Here is a 14985-nt window from a genome sequence, read left to right on the forward strand (position 1 = left end):
GGATAGAATGGCTTAGAAGGCTGGATCCAGCCTGCAGGCCATATTTTGCCCACCCCGCCCTAGGCACTCCTTCAAATGTTGCTGCAGAACCAGCTGTCCACTCACAGCACAACCAGGAACCCATTCTCAGGTGTGCTGGGTGGTGAGCTTCCACATGGCTCCCAATGCAACAGGTAATGAGCAAAAGGGGGACTTAGCATTGCCAACATCCCATCTCAGTGCAAGTGTCCAGCTGTGTCCTGGCATGGGACACATCTCCTGCATTTATGCTCCATTTTATCAACAAAGTTTGTGACATTACACAAAGACAATGTTTCCCCTAATTGCAGAAACAGCACCTGTAAGTGAGAGATGAACATATGGAAGACACAATAGTGGCTCAAATCCTGACCACCACACAGCTGCTGGGTATGTGAGAGATGTCCAGGGGAAGTAATGAGGTAGCAAGGAGAATGTCCTGTAGGCACTGGTAGTTGCCTCTGAGCATTGGGCACACACTGCAGATTCTTGCCACCTAGAACCAAGGCACAAGCATGAGCAGAGCCTGCAGAAGTGGATATGGGATACCCTGAGGCTAGGGAATGACTACATCTAGGCTGCCGAGGTGCAAAGGGGCCCAAGATGGCCACCTGCAGATTTGAAGAGGCTACCCCCTCCTCAGCAGAGCTGGCAGGGTCCTAGCACCAGGAGAGGAAGATCATGATCAGGGTTCTAGATCATTTTTCAACTATGTATGAAACCATTGATTGTCATCAATATTATCTCCCTATGAGACCCCATAATCCTGGGTCACATGAATAAGGAGACACTGGCACCAAGCATGCCATGTCCCACTTTAGTGAGCCTTTCTTGGGCCAAGAGGAACAGGGATCCTATGGGTGACACCTATGGAGGCAGGGTGAGGGGAAATGAAGCCCCCTGACTGAGAGTGGGAGAGGTATGGAAGTGGGAGACAGAACCAGGACAGAACTGGGATGAGGGACCCAGTGACCTGGCAGCTAGTAGAACAGAAAGGCCTCTAGACATGCCTGGCATGCCACCTCCTGACAGATAAAGGGACTGGGGCTTTGGCACCTCTGGCCCAAAAGCAGGACTATCCCAAACACCACCATCCTCCATGGGCCAAGATGTCTTCCCCACACCACAGCCCTGGAGTTCACCCTGTGAATTCAGGCTCCCCCACAAAGTAGTATTAGGACAGCCCCAGCAAGGCACTAGAACAGTCAGGTCAAGATGAGAAATCCAGGCACACCAGTTTCCCATGCCAGGTTATCTCTGGGATGGCAGCTAACAATGGGGTCTTGGAAGCCAAGCTCCTCTACTCAAAATGCATGGGACCCACAAGGGGAGCTAGTCCACTCCATGTGACCCTGGTCCTGGTTCTGTTGCAGGAGAGTGATCCAGTCATAGTGGAGATAGGCACCTGCCAGCCCTAGTCTCAGAGTTTGAGGAGCACCCCAGGCATGTTGTGGATGGTCCTGCTTTGAGCAGGGGGTTGGACTGTATGACCTCCTGAAGTCCCTTCCAGCCTTAATGTTCTGATTCTATGTCAAAGGGTCATGCATTCAGGGTGTCTGCAGAAGGATACAAGAACCCAGGGGTTGTGGTTGAGGAAATCTAGGACCCTCAGGAAAGTATGAGGAACTCACAGCCCCAGTTGTTATGACACCTCTCTCCTTGCAGTGCTCTCAAGTGGATAGTGAATCCAGCATCACCCCATGTACTTCCCCTACATGAACAAGTCCCTGGTCTGAGAATTATTTGCCAAGTTTAAACCCCATTCTTCTCCAAGCCTGTTTTGGGTGCTGCCCCTGTGGCATTTCCTCTCCCCTCCCCCATCCCCACCCCCCTTCCTGATCCTAATCATCCTTCCAGGTGATCTCATCCCTTCCCCCCTCACCCCAAAGTTTTCTGGTTTTTGTCCATGGGAAGATGGAACACTTTCTGACATTGTATTCAATTGGTTTTATTAAATGCAGTATAAGTTTGGCAACTAAGAACTTGTAAACCAAGGCAAGCCTGTCCCCTGTTCTAGATTCCCCTAAATCCAGCTTTACACTCCTCTTGTGAAAGATGTCTAGTCAGCCAGGGTTGTGGGCAACCCCAATCACCTTGCAGAGTTTGAGGAACCTGTGGCAGGAGGTCCTGGGGCTCATGTACTCTGGGATTCTACTCCCCTTAGGCTGCCAGCCCTACTCATCTGGGGAGTGTCTCTGGTCCCTATGGGTAATCATCCCAGGATTTCTGGACCAGGTCAGCTGGCTGGAGTGTGCATTCTCTAGTGGAAGTGCACTCTAGCTGGTGCCCATGTGCTTGATGTGCCATGCCTGGTTACACATCCATCACTCAGGCCTCACAAATCACTTCCTTTTCCCCGCTGGACTTCTCTCCAAGTATGGGCACACAGACAGGGATAATGAGCAACCTACAACCCTGGAACATGCCTTGAAGCACTTGAAAGCAAACTCCAGTCATATAGCAGCTACTCAGGTAGTAGTTAAAGTGTTCTTTCCTATGATCCAAGTTCCTGTGTAGGGCTTTATAAGGTAAGGAAAGAAAGGGTAGGCCAGGTCCAGGGGGATGAAGGGCAGGACAAAGAGACTGCCAAATTCAATGCTGGTGGCCCCAGGGGCATAACATTCATTCTCCTTCATCTGGAGGGAGGAGGAGTTGCAAAAGATCCTGCCATCTTGGGTACTGCCTTCTCTTCCAGCAAAGATGTGGGTGAAATGACCTAAGTGGCCATTGATGCTCTGCAGCATGATGGAGAAGTAGTCCTTCTGGCTAATGAATACCTGGTCACCTGGAGTGCACAGAGCATGGAAATATGGGTGCTGTCCACAGATCCCACACAGTTGGAAAACCCATTCAGCAGAAGCCAGCAACAACCTCTTGCAAGATGTTCTGGATGACCAGGAACACCTCCCAGATGGCCTTTCTAGACTTACCCATGCCAAAGTGGTTGGCAATAGAATAGAGGCTGTTGGTAGTAGTGAGCTTCCAGATGGCAATGGGCACTTGCTTCTCTGAAGTTAGAGGTCAGGTGATGCTGATGTCTTGGCATTCAATGTGGGGTGCCACCAGTATGATAATGTCCCTAAAGGTGTCCCAGTGCATCTGGAAGTCCTGGAGCCACTCCTGATCATCTCAAGGGCCAAGAACAATCCAATTCCACTGGTCTGTACTGGTGGTTTGAGCCTACAAGTACTGCTTCACCATCTGAAGGTGGTGCCAGAGCATCCCAGAGGCAATGGCACCCTAGATAGCTTTGTCCTCATCAGCATCATAAAAGTAATTGGCTGAGTCCAAAATGGTTGGTGTGGTAAGTGGCCCTGTGCAGGACACCCAGCTGCTGGCTTGTGGATAGGGTGACCACCCATCCCTAATTGGGCTGGACAGCCCTGGAATGAGAACATCAAGTACTGGCCCTAGGCTGCATGACTCTGGGACAGCATTTGTCCCAGATTCATGGTATTGTTCAGGGATCTGGGTTTGGGAAGCAGTGGTTTTCCCCTTGCAGGCTGCTTGGGGCTGTTGGAAGCAGGATGAAGGGGGTGTTACGTGCATGTGCATGCCCCCACACATGCATATGGCCAGGAATACAGCCAGGCAGCATGGAGAGCATCTCCCTGCAAATACGTCTGTGGAGGGGAGGGGACACAGGGGGGTGGTGGGGGCAGATTGAGGGCCCTTACAGTAAGGGAGGGAGTGAGACAAGGGTGGTGCATGGAGCCCATGGCTGGGGCAGGGAGTCAGACGGAGTTACAGGCAGTTTGTGCAGAGGATGAGGGGGTGATGCCCTGCCACTGTACATATTCCCAAGGGAGGTATGGGGGGGGCATAGGGTGGGGGGCACAGGGTGGGGGCGGATGGAGGCTGCCTGCTTGGTTATTAAAAGTGAACTAGCAAAGTTTGCTGATAACACCAAACTATGGGGAAGTGTGGTTATGCTCGAAGACAGGCTGGCAATACAGGCCTGGCCAGGCTAGCGAGGTAGGTGGGCTTCAACCAGTTGTTGTTTAATATGGAGAAATGTAAAGTGCTCCATCTGGAGAAAAAATCCACAACACACTTACAGGTTTGGCAGTGCTGCACTTGCTAGCACCATATCTAAATGAGTCCTGGGTGTTGTGATAGATAACAAAATGAACTTAAGCCACCAATGCAATGCCATAGCTGGCAGAGCTAATCAAACACTGGCATGCATCTACCGAGGCATCTCGAGCATGGCAAAGGATGTCATCCTCCCTCTCTGCTCAGCCTTGGTGAGACTGTAGCTGGAGTTCTGCATCCAGTTCTGGGTGCCACACTTAAGGAAGGATGTGGTAAAGCTCAAGAGAGCCCAAAGGAGGGCCACAGGCATGCTTAGAAGCCTACAGACCAGGTCATATGAGAAGAGGCTGAAAGACTTGGGACTGTTCAGCCTGGAGAAGAGAAGACTCAGAGGGGACTGGTGGCAGCCTATAAGTATATCAAGGGTGTACATCAGGAGTTGGGGGAGCATCTGTTCATCTGTTCACCAAGACCTCCCAGGGGAGGACAAGAAATAATGGACACAAGCTGATTAAGGATTGCTTCAGGCTAGACATAAGGACAAATGTCTCTACAAGTCAAGTGCTGAAGGTCTGGAACAGGCTCCCCACAGAGGTTGTACAATCATCCACCCTGGCGATCTTCAAAAAGTGTCTTGATGTCCATCTGACCCCAGCAGTCTTTCCTCCCGAAGTGCAGAAGGGCTGGACCTGATGATCTGTAAGGTCTCTTCCAGCCCCTAACAACTATGAAACTATGAAACTTCACTTGCTGCCCTATCCAGGGAGCCCTGTGCTGGCCATGCTGCTATGACAAGGCAGGGGGCAGGAGTGGCACAGAGTTGTGCCCCCCACTGTTGCTGGGAGGCAGGGGAAATGTAGCCAGTGTGTGGCTCCTGGGGGAAAGACTGCTGCCTTTCAGGGGCACCCTGAGCCTGCAGTGAGCAGACCACATCTGTCCCTGCTCCACTTGGCTCTGGTCTGGCCATGCAACTGGAAGAGGCAGGAGGGGAGGAGAGATGGGGATGTGTCCCACCTTTCCATTTTGAAAAAGTGGTCACTCTACTTGTGGGCATGAAGGTGCATGAAGTGGGACCCTCTGGTGGACCATCACCAGGTATTGCATGCAATGTCCCACAACCTCCGGTGAGAGTCAAGCAGGGCAAGAAATAAGATCCACCACAGCTCCTGGGTCCATCAGCTTGGTCATAAGTGGTACAGCACCATGGCAGGGTGCAGGAACTTAAACACGCAACGAACAAGACAGAACACATCCTCTTAGTCTTCTGAAAGCCTGTTGATGGGGTGGGAAGGAGGTGGTAATGTGAGGGGGAGTTCATCTGTGCTCAGCAATCTCTAGCAGCCTAAGGAATCTGAAGGGCATGCTGAGATGCGTACAAAAGGACATCCTGTCTGCAGGCCTTTGCTGGCGAGGTTGTCCATGCACTCTACTTTTCAACCCTGGGTATGAGAAAATTTCCAAAATACCTTGTATTCAAAACCTTGACTAGCTTTATCCCAACTTCACAGTTAGTCCAATAAAAGATATCGTCCTAGAGAAATCCTTGCCTCACAGATAATTTCTGGACCATCATGGCTCCAACATCAAGATTTCAAAAGTAAGGATGGGAGCAGCTGCTTTATGACAATGCTGAAGTTTATTTGGAATTTGAAGCACTGAACTCCAAACCAACCTGAAAGCATTTTGAAGGCTAGAATCTCTGAGTGAAGCTCTCATTTAGATTTACCAATGCATAAAACAGAGCGTGATATTTTAAGTCAGTTTGGAACAAAAATACCTATTGAATAGTTGTCAGTTTGATCCTTTGATCTTTACATCTGTGGCAAAAGTACAAAACCTATATAGATTCTATTTATTCTCTCCCCTCCCCCCACCCACCCAAAGCCTTTTCAGTTATATATTTGACATTTAAAAAAAAAAAGTAGATATAAAATGTTAAAATGGAAATGTGTAAATCTATCTGCAGTAGGTCAAATCTAGTCACTTGAGTTCCCATTATTGCATTCAGGGGAAAAACATCCAGTTGAATAGTCGATGTGTGAAGTTTCAGACTGTGCAGTCTTCACAATTCATGCAGGAAATTCAATTGAATTTAACTGGAAATCTCCCACACCAACAGCATACTAGTGACTTGACTTTATTAATACTTGCAGTTTATAGAGAGCAAAACTGCAGAAGTGTCAGCAGTGATGGGTAAGCCTCAAAGGGTTGGGTGGGTCAGTTCCCATAAGCACCTAAAAGTTCAAATGCTTATCCAAACCTTTTATGAATAATCCAGACTTCTTGATTATGCAAAACTGCACTCGAAATGTAATGAAAGCAGGCTCTGTGAGACTTCTGGTACATTATGTTTCTGGTCTGGCATACTATTAGCATGAGAACAGTGTTTCTGGGACTTCCACTATTGTATCTACATGAAGACAGGAAATGCAGCTGTACATGAAAGTCAGGGATTTATATATTTTATTTCTATTATTTATTATTTCTGTTACAATACCCCAGAAGTACTCATCAGGAAGGATCCTGTTTTTCTCAGATAAAACAAAAATCCCCAATTTTCAGATTTAAAAAAGTAACCCAAAATCCACATTTTTTCTGTGATTAAAATTATTCTATCCATTGTCAAATGTATTTAAATTACTAACAAAAAGATGCTCAGCACCTTGTAAGATCAAATTCTTAGTGACAGTGAAAAAATCTACTACTTGTACTAGTGAGTCCTCACTTGCTCCTAGCACTAGAATGTCTTATTTTAAGAAAGATCATTTAAGATCTTTTTTTTCTTTTCTTATCAATTATACTTCCTGTGGTAATGCAGTACCATAACTAAACAAGAGTACAATAATATGATTACTTTATGAAAAATAAATAAACTTTCCATGAATCACTATTGTACTTTAGAGTTTCAGGCTGCAATGCAATCCTAATTCAATAACCTTACTGTAAGTGATTAATTTCTTTCTTTAAACGTATTTATTTGGGGATTTATGTATGATTATGCCTTTGATAATACTGAAGGCAACTACACTCATAACTGATTTAGAAAAAGCTTTGGGGTTCAACATGAGCAACAAGCTGAGAGTCACAAATAATTGTTTACAAGGGTGATACCTATACAGCAGCAAAGATGATTTCAAGAAAAATGAATCAAAGGCAGATGCTCCATCTGCCCTCTACAATCAACCAGAAATGATGCCCAACATACTTTATTCTGACTCACTGATCTCTCCTCCACCCCAACCCCTGCCAGTGAAAATATCAGAATAGCATGTAATTTGTAACTGAGATTACTCAGTTTCCCATACTAAATGCCTCCTACAAATACCAAAATTTGTGTTTATTTTTGGTCTAAGGATTTTTATTTTTGTTCATTTAACAAGAACACAAAAGATAAGATATAGCTAAAGAATCAACTCTTCATGAATGAACATACCCATAATTTGAAAGATATCAAGATTTCCACACAGCAAGTATTCAACTCAGAGACACCTAGGTCTTTTGCCTTTAATGGAAAATAAATATCCTATTGCTAAAGAGCTGTTTATGAATCATTCTTGTTGAATGGGGTGCAGTGAAGCAAAGAAATCTTGATACCTGTATATCAAAGCTACTGGTTTGGCTATCTGTATTATTTATGTTACCCACAAACTGCATTCCTACATGGATACATGAGTTAAGATGAATATTATTTGCAGTAAATTCAAAAAGGCTGTTACCATTAAAATGAAATTCATGGATTACATTTCCAGCCCTTCTATCTGTTAGCATATTATTCATTTCATTGCACAGGAGATTACATTTTTTAAAAGGTTTTCAGGTTTATTTTAAGAAACAAGAGGCATTCAATATTCTTCATGTTTAGGAAATACTTGGAGGTAAATATAATGTTGCCAGATGCATAGACGATCCTTTCAGAATGGACGTAGTAGGAGGGCAGCTGAGGTCCTTATTATCTGTGTAGCTTAGGTAGGATGCCGACTTTGGGGTTTTTTTATTTATTTATTTTTCCTATATGGTATGATGCCATTTTTGGGGCTGAATCTGTAAAGATGAATGATGTTACTATGTCTATAATCTTTTATAATGTATTTTAGTCTTTTAAATTAAAATGCAGAAAACAGCTGAGCCCAAGAAGAATAGGTGGCAACTGACCTATAAAATCTAAGATTTGTTTTGTTTTGTTTTGTTTCTAATAATCTCTTTTGGAGCACTACTATCCTTATTGCTTTGAACTTTTATTGCAGATGAAATTTAGAGTAGAATTAAAGTTGTGGAAATAACCTGGATTGTACAGACTTTCATATAGTATTTCTTGCGACATCAGCTCAGAATTACCTGGATTTAAAGACTGTTTCTGCATTCTAGCCCCTTATTCTGCTGATATTTGTGCACCTGAGGAAAGTTATGCATGTGCTAATCAAATTGGGCCTAAAATAGGGACTACCTTAAATGTAAATATGTGGTTGGGATACAGTTTCTAAGGCTAATTTTTAATTGATATTCATTGAGGCAAGATTTTGGTTAACAGGGATGGAACAGCTATTTAATTAGGCTGTGTTTCTATACTTACACGTGTAGAAATAAGGAAGCACAAGAAAATAAAATACAATACACATCTTATATGAAGTACAATATAATAAGAATCATTCTTTATAAAGTGCCTTTTTAAGGGAAAGAAAGATGGCTGGCATTTTACATTTAAAGGGAGTACAATGCATAGGTGTAAGGGAAAGGAACTAAGGAGAATATTGTATCCATTTGAATCTTTAGTGGTCATTCAGCTAGAAAGCAGATAACTAATAATTATAGAGTTTTGGTCTGAACTTCAGTGTTAACACCACAAACAAATTGAAGTTGACAGGTTGCATGGAGGATTAGTCTGCTTTTTCCATTCTGAATATTTCCCTATAAGAAATAGTCCAAAGTTATGCACACAGGTGACCTCTGTCAATGGGTTCCTATTCTGTATCGTTGGTTTTATCAAAGATTTAGTCATGTGCTCACTGTACACACATGAACATTCCCAATGAGGTCCCAGAGCTTTTGTCATATTAAGTATTTGTATAATCACTAATGCAGTGAGAGATGATAATTTCTGGGGATTTTTCTGGGTCATAATAATTAAATATTGAATAATAAAATTTAAAAATAGAATTTTCTCTAATTTTGACTTGAGCACTCCAGTTAAAAAAAAAAAAAAAGTTTTCTTTTACTTGTAGTCAACATATTTAGGGAGCTACATTACAGAAATTTAGAGAGTAACTGTTTTCAATGTGTAATAAGAAATAGTAACTTTTATTTAAGAAAAAATGAATTTTAATTCATATGAACAATAGCATAGCAGTTCACCCACATCTTTTTTTCTCATTTAAAGTTATCCAAAAGCAAATTGTATGCTTCCTTTAGTTATATTATTTATTTAAAACAATTTCAGAGGCATTTGTGATATGTTTTTTTCTAGTTATTTAAAGATTATCAACCAAAGAATACAGAGGGTTTTGTTTGCTCTTCATCATTTCTAAATTTCTTTACAACCAAAATATCTGGGGTAATAAGTGGTAATTTATATTCACTGTCTAATTACTATTATATCACATCATTTTTCTGCATTTATATCCATCCAACTGAGGCTACAAGTTTATAAATATGTATATATATATATGCCTAACTTTACTCACATAAATTGTCTCATTGAAGCTTTAAGCACTAGCCTCAGCTGTATGTGTGCATCTGGTAATCACTTTCTTGAATGCCATAAGGTACAGAAATTGGACCCTCTTAACTGTACTAAACCTAAGGTCTCTTGGGCTTGGCAAGTAACTATAAATGTAATATACTGTGTTGATGATCTATGTACAAGTCTCACTTCACTTATGTAACTATTTTTTTTGATTGTGGCTAAGTGATTCTGCAATTATGTATATATCTCATTGCATCTTTGGGTATAGACAACCATTTGAGGGATCCAGCGTAAGTTTAGGTTGCTTAGGTTAAGCCACCTAAACTGGAAACAGTGCATACCAGTGTTGTTTACCACTTGCTGGGAATGGTGGAGGCAGCCAGAGGTAAGTAACGGTGTGGGGGGGGCGGGGGGGAGTGGGAAGCTGGTTGGTCCAAGGGGAAGCTGAGGGAGGTGTGTGAAGGGAGTCAGCAGGTCTGCAAGGGAGGGATGTCCAATCCAGGGGTTACAGTCAGGGGGCTAAAAATAACCCAATAAGAGCTGGAGGGCTAAAAGCAGTGCAGTCCTGGGGCTGTGGTCAGTGTCTGGACTTTCCCACCCCTGTGAATGTGTGCAGGTATTCACTTGGTTGGGTTAACCCTTGCTAGACTAACTTAATCCTCTATCAAATCTAAACTTAGTTACCTGCACTCACCACACAGCCCCCCCCCATCTCTTCCAGTGACCCCTGTCACTGACCCCCCCCCCCATACCCTCAACCCTCCCAGAGGGGGCCCTTAGCTGCCCAACATCATGCAAGCCCCACTTACCTCAAAAGCTCCAGGAGGGAAAGTGAGCCTGAGCTGAGCCCTGGCTGACAGAGTCTTAGGCCCCATTCCTTCCCCTACTCCCTCCCTTTTGGGACAGTGCTTAGGGTTTTCTGCCTTTTTTGCAAGATGCTCTTGCAGGCTGAAACTTTGCCACCTTACAAAGAGGTCTTTGTAAAAGTAGAAAATGCGTGGGTATCTCCATTGAAATGAAAAAATTCTGCTTTTTTTCTCTCTGTTAAAAGGGAAAATCTGTGGATTTTTCCTGTTTTTCCATGAGGAACAGAAAACCTGGATCCCTGCTCACTAAGGTCCCTTCCAGCCCTACTTTCCTATGATCCTATGATAGTAGTGGGAAAGAGATAAAACAAAATAACTGTCTTCCAGCCAAGCAGATGAAGAAGGCTAGGAAGAAGCAAGAGCAAACAAAGACTGAACAGATTTACCAAAAGAGTAAATTAAAAAGCCATACAGGATAAGCAAATGACCATTTATTTTCAATAAGGAAGGTAGCAGTTGTAATGAATGTAACCTTCAGAAATGCTGGTTATGTCACTACCTCATTTTTCTTATAGTTTTCTCAATGTAACAAACTGCCAGAGGCAACTCTGAAATCACCTTTCCTAAGTAGTTTCAACTTTAGGTTGAAGCCCCTTAGGTATAATTTATGGATAATAAATTCTTCTGATGAGATGGCAAGGGATCACCTAGAGCTCCTCTTCAATCTTAGTGATTATATGGTAAATTTAGTTTCTTTTTCTAAACATGAGCAGATACGTTCCAAACTCGGCTTTTGTCCTCTAAGCTGTCATTACTAATTCAAAAGTTAAAATGGGCTTTAACACACACAGTTTGAATGCATGCATCATCCCAGGTTGTGTGCTAAATAATAAACAACATTTTTTTGGTCATGGCTTTGAAGTTGCAAAGGTAGTTCCTAAGTATTGCATTTGGAAATACTCCCAGTTAAAAAGGTTTACTATTTCAAACACAAAGTGCTAATGTGATCCAAAAGTCAACAGTTCGCCCTTTTATTTTTCTTTTAAACTTAAAACAACACATTTGCTATGTGCTGGCAAGTATCAACTGAATGTGAAAAAAGCTTCTCACACTCTTATTGAAAGCTGGCCTCCCAGATCCAGAGAAATAAAGATCAGATCAGTGAAAATTAGGTAAGTGTTGTTTAAAAAAAAATGCTTACTTTGACTGATAGTACACACATTTCCCTAGAAATAAGTATTTGAGTCAATTTCAAAAGCTGCAGCAAAGTATTTTAATCTGAAGTAATCCATATTGCTAAGTACAAAAAAAAACCCCCTAAATTAATGCAAAGAAAGGATACAAATTTAATTAAAATTTCAGTGTGTGAATAATGGAAGTATGTTGCTGGATCTGAATGAAGAAGGCATTATAGAAAAAACAATACATATGCCAAGTGACTAAAGATTGAATTGTAATGCATGTGCATGGGTGGCAACCTTAATTTTGGACATAGCCTGAATTTTCAGTATTTGACTTTGCAACCATACTGTTCTTTTAATGATATATTCTTACGGTTTTACAAAACCAAAACAAAAGTTCCATTGTGTAAGATCTTGTTGATTTCATAAATGGGTTGGGGATTTTTGGATGTGTTTATTTTTATGCCACCTGTCCTGGGAAAGACTAGGGTGCTTACAGAAGAGAGCAAAGCAAATTATAAAACAGAAAAAGAGAACCAACACCCCCCTTTCCCTCCCCCCCACCCCAGAATAGGAGAAACATAGCAGCTTATAAATGCCAAGAGAGTATTAAAATAAACTATATAGCAGAGACCTCATAAACAACATGCCAGCTTTATGTTGCTGGCTAAAAGCCTGCCCAAATAGAAAAATCTAACCATTTTGTTGGAAGATGTTCGGGCTCCTACTCTAGCAGGCCTCAAGAGGTGGGGCGATCCAGAGCTGAGGGGCAACTACTGAGAATGATCACCCATGTGTTTGCACCAAGTAAGCTATATCTGCAATAGATAGTATTTGCAGGAGATTGCTCCTGTCTGATCTTAGAGATCACCATGGGGCATAAGGGCCCAGTCCTCTTGGAGCCTAATAAGTCAAAAACAACACCTTGTATTGCACCCAGAAAGCTATTGGGAGCCAGTGCAAAGCTAGAGGACTGGAATTATGTGCTCCTGGAAATCCACCTCTCTCAGGAGTTATGCCATCACATTCTGCACCAGCTACAATTTCCAGATGGCCTTCAAAGGGCAGCCCCATATTTCAGCACATTTCAGTACTCTAGTTTAAAGGTTGCCAAAACATAAATGATACTGGTTCTGGTCAGATGAGAATCTGAAAGAAAGGGTTGTAGTTTTCATACCAGATGGAGCGAAGGTGTTCCTCGCTGCTGCTGCCCCCTGGACATTGAAGTGCAGTAAGGGATTGAGAAGTACCACAAATCTGTGAACCTGATTGACAAGGGGAGGCTGAAACCTACCAATGATAGGATATAGTCCTCTACCATTTGAGCAAATAGAGTATATTTAATTGGCTATTAGCTTCTATAAGAATTGGCATTTAAAAGGAGATGAGAAACAGTTTGCTAGCGTGTTTTGTAGCTAATTGCTTAATTCAGGATTCCTTTTGTAGTCCCCCTCCCTCTACTTACCTCACTGCATTTTTACCCTCTCTTCATCCTCTCAGTTCCTATTTCTGCTCCCCTGAAATAAGCCCCCCATATCTATCCTCAACCTCCTCTGGATATGTGCCTTGTCTCTAGCCATGATGCCCGTGTTTCTCTTGATCTCCAATCCTCTTTCCAACTATACACCTTACAACTATACACCTTACCTTCTGCATTTGAGTCAGGATAATTCCTTCATGTTACCTGGGCACAGGTTTCAGGCACTGAGAAAAAGAGAGAAATTTTCCTGCTGATAGTTTTGCTGCCTGTCACTACACTGGTCATTGGCAGCTTGGAGAAAGTGCATTTATCACTGCCCTGTGCTGAGGAAGCATTAACAGTCTGGTTGATACCAAAAGTTGTAAAGGGATAGAAAATCCTCAGTCTGGATATTCTCTGAAGATTTTGTTTTCTAAATACTAAGCTTCTACCAAGCATGGACAAACAATGATTTTATATAACCTTATGTTTGTCAAATCTGGGTGAAGATTCACAGGGATAAAACAAGATACAAGATGCTAAATCTGACAACAGAGGTATCCTACTACAATTCAAATCCTTATTCCAGAGGAGGTGGCAATAAAATATCTCAACTTTAACAGCTAAAACGGTTTTAAAAATGTTTTAATATGTGCAAACAGAACATTGTGTCCCTAACAGGACCATTTCATTAAATTTTTAAGTCACCTCTCTCTTTATAGTGTTTTCTGATTGTGAAAAAACTCTACCTAACAAGAACCAGCTCTTACTCCCAATGATAGATTGTTTCCATATATAAAGTGGCTACACACACACAGGCACATCCTCAGACCCTTTTTCCTAACCCAGTTTCTGAGTAGGGCAAAAATATCTCTACCTCCCTGAAATGATCATTATTGTTCTCAGAAAGAAAAACCTCCCTGGTCCCTCACAACCACAAACCTTCATGCAACAAATAATAAATATTCCTCTATATAGTGTGAATTCCCAAATGCTTCACTACTGATCTCAAGGTCTCCAGGTCATAGTCGTTTTACAGAGTACTATTTCACACATTGGGAATGAGCCAGCACAGGGTATCATGACCGCCACAGGGAGATATAATTGGTCTTAAAGTACATATATTTTTTTTATTTCTTTAAGCCTTCTAAAAATCACGTCACAATATTTCCAAAGTACTATGAAACTAAGCTATGCTGTCAAAAGCAAATGATGTTGAAAGCAAATTTGGCAAATGATGGATGGATACACTGATGGACAGATGGCAGAATGTGTAACAAGTGCTTTATCTGCCACCTGCTATTTTTTGAATGGCAGCTAATACAAAGAACAATGAGTCCCAGTTGTACATCAAAAGGATGGAGAATTAGGTAATATGACACATGGTACTGGGCCAAGCACCATCACAATTCTGCATGTATTATTTTAATAAAAGGTGTCACTATCTCCTTTGCCTTTCTTGAAGACTAATAAAGCTACAAACATTTGCTGCATAATGTAGTTTCATTTTCATAGGGTGATGCTCGTGACATTGTAAACAGTATGAATAAAAACAGCCTGAAACCCCAAGGTGGAGATACTTCTCAAAATAAGCGTAGCTTGGAGGTAGAAAAAGTAGTACTCAAGGCTAACGGTGTTTATTTAGTGTATTGTGTGGTTCAAAGAAAATTAATTCTGTAGAGTGAAGCAATTATGGGTTTTTTTGCCCGTTTACTGCAGTTCACTCCAGTGTCCTTTTACCATTGTTTCTTCCATTCATCTCCCCTTGAAGCCCTGAGGATTACTGATGTCATTTGGTCCCCCACA

This window comes from Alligator mississippiensis, chromosome 1 (genome assembly GCF_030867095.1).
Source record: "Alligator mississippiensis isolate rAllMis1 chromosome 1, rAllMis1, whole genome shotgun sequence".
In the NCBI taxonomy this organism is placed as follows: domain Eukaryota; kingdom Metazoa; phylum Chordata; order Crocodylia; family Alligatoridae; genus Alligator; species Alligator mississippiensis.